At 33.7% G+C, this 2,641-nt stretch overlaps 1 pseudogene; it reads right to left on the bottom strand.

The window, feature by feature from the left end:
* Positions 1–1,533: 1,533 nt before the first annotated feature.
* LOC113373980 lies at positions 1,534–1,926 on the bottom strand (annotated as a pseudogene).
* Between the last annotated feature and the right edge of the window lie 715 nt (positions 1,927–2,641).

Raw genomic sequence — 2,641 nt, 5'->3', positions numbered from 1 at the left:
TACCTCCTAACTCTATTATAACTACATTTGCAGACGACACTGCTATCTTATTCAGAAATCAAAATCCTCTATTAGCATCTCAACTGACTCAAAATTATATCTGTATATTAGAGAAATGGCTAAACAAATGGCACATACGGATTAACGAATCAAATCTGCTCACATAACATTCACGTTGTTTCAAAAAACTTGTTCTCCTGTATACTTAAACAACATCATGATCCCACAAGTACAAGTAGTAAAATATCTGGGACTCCATCTATATACAAGACTCACGTGGAAAAAACATATAAAAAAGAAAAAGGAACAAATTCTACTAAAAATGAAGGAGATGAACTGGTTACTTAGCAGACAGTCCAAACTATCCGTCGAAAACAAACTACTGCTATACAAGGCCATCATTAAGCCAATATGGACCTACGGTCTAGAGCTATGGGGATGCGCCTCCAAATCTAATCTGGAAATTATGCAGAGAACACTAACTAAAATCTTAAGAGCCATCCTCAACTCACCCTGGTATGTCACTAACAAAACTGTCTATGGCGACCTAAAAATGCTGACTGTGCACGAGACATATAAAGAACTATCATCTAAATACCGTAACAGATTGGAGATGCACCCAAATGAATCGATAAAGGATTTACTGCGCCCTCAACAAAACTCAAGATTGAAGAGAAAGTGGCCTCTACATAGTATTTAAGTACAATCATTAGTTATATATATATATATATATATATATATATATATACATATATATATATATAAATATATTAAGTAACATAATGTAAGATAGATCAGTAGATCCTATCTTATTTTAACACCTACATACTTTGCAGCTTAGCTTATAGAAAAATTGTAATTTTCTGATTGCTAAATATAACTATTACAAAAAAAAATATTTGCAGCTTCCGGCTCTAAATATAATTAATGGCAATGGCAATATTATGTATTTTAGCATTTAATTCGCAGCAACAAAGAAAATTTGGAAATCATTTTACTGATGATTACTTGGATTTTAAGTACCTGAGATTCACCAACTATTTTAATAATATAAAGGGTCAACTTTCAAGATATTTTATTTTGATAGTGACAAATTAACTGATCAAATTGATTTTTATCCACTTATCTATTCAATTGATGCTGGATTTAGTTCAGAATGAGTGCTTCAATTTTCATAAATTATTATGAAAATATTATAACTTGTAATAACTGAATATAAAGTTACCTAATTATATAAATAAAAAAACGTTAACAATAATCCTTTTCTGACATAAATCTGAACGTATTGGTAATTAATTTTGCCGTAACTATCAGTTACTTCATTTTTGTATTGTAAAGTGTCTTATCTATCAAAATATCATTCAAAATGACACCCATAATGTAGTTTCATTTTTTTCGCTGTTAAATAGTAACTAGAATAGTGCTGTTTGAAAGAATTTATATGGTATGTTGAATTGTTTATTGATACAGATTTTATATTTAGAAGTTTATTCTGCCATCAACAGTCACACTACCATCGTGAAATGTTTGGTTTTAGTGGTATTTGTAGTTCTATGAGCAGTGATTTTGCAGTAATTCAAAGCATAGAACAAAATCATTGATCCAACAGTCAATTGATGAATTTTGCAATTCGAGCCTTTCTTGCCAACGCCACCAAGCACGACTGACACAAGCAGCCATAGCTTGAGGAAACTTATTCCAGCGTCCAAACCATGCTCCAAGTTCACTCAACTTTACTTGACTCAAAGAGGCTTTGCTATAATAGCGAGCTGGATCGTATGGTCCGTGCACATTTGGGTTATCTTCAGCTGGATAATCTCCAAAACTTATTTTGATAAATAAAATAAAATTAGTTTTAGAAAATTTTGATCCCCTGTCAAATGGACCACCATACTATGAATACCTAATAGCTAATGGTAACACCATTACTTTTGTTTACAAAATTTGCTTTGTTGTGCCAGATAGCATTTGCGTAGTGTAATAATTCACTTCTTCATGCTTGTGATTTAGCCAGACTTTGATATTTGGAATGAGACGATGCGTCCATCTCCCTTCATTGCGACATCTCACAGTTGCTGCCATCCGTCAATGCTGTTCTGAAATTCTTCTATTCTCAACTTATCAGGACTCAGTTGTTCATGTCTTTTGTGGTAAATTTTCCGTCTGTCCTTTGCTTAGACTAAGAGAGGCAGAGTTCCTGAGATGATGCACGCTGCTTCCTCCTATATTATGAAAATGACCAAGCAACCCTTAAAGCACTCAGACGATATATAGTCCTGCCATTCTCCTCGATGTTTGAGTTTTGGAAGCATCAGCCCATATGGAGATACCATATGTAACCACCGAAGTAACCACTGATGATAGTAATATTTTTATGGTTTGTTTTGGGACTCTACTATTAGGCATCAGTCGAGCAAGTCTCGTCCTAACTATTGACGCCTTAGCACTAACGTGTTCTACCTGTTGATTGAAATTTAACCGAGCATCTAGCATTACGCCAAGGTAACAGATGTGAGGTTTTGATGTGACTTCTAAATTTCCAAACTTCAGCTTGATGGTCTCTATTATTTTTCTATTCATGATAAAAACGCCTTCACATTTTTGTTGCTAATTCTAGGTTCATTTTCCCATCCAGCGATTC

This window comes from Ctenocephalides felis, unplaced genomic scaffold (assembly GCF_003426905.1).
Source record: "Ctenocephalides felis isolate EL2017-DRISC unplaced genomic scaffold, ASM342690v1 CF-g0.4_SCAFFOLD_01604, whole genome shotgun sequence".
NCBI classification, from domain to species: domain Eukaryota; kingdom Metazoa; phylum Arthropoda; class Insecta; order Siphonaptera; family Pulicidae; genus Ctenocephalides; species Ctenocephalides felis.
The sequence above is the reverse complement of the archived record's forward strand: the minus strand, read 5'-3'. Positions and strand labels throughout refer to the sequence as shown.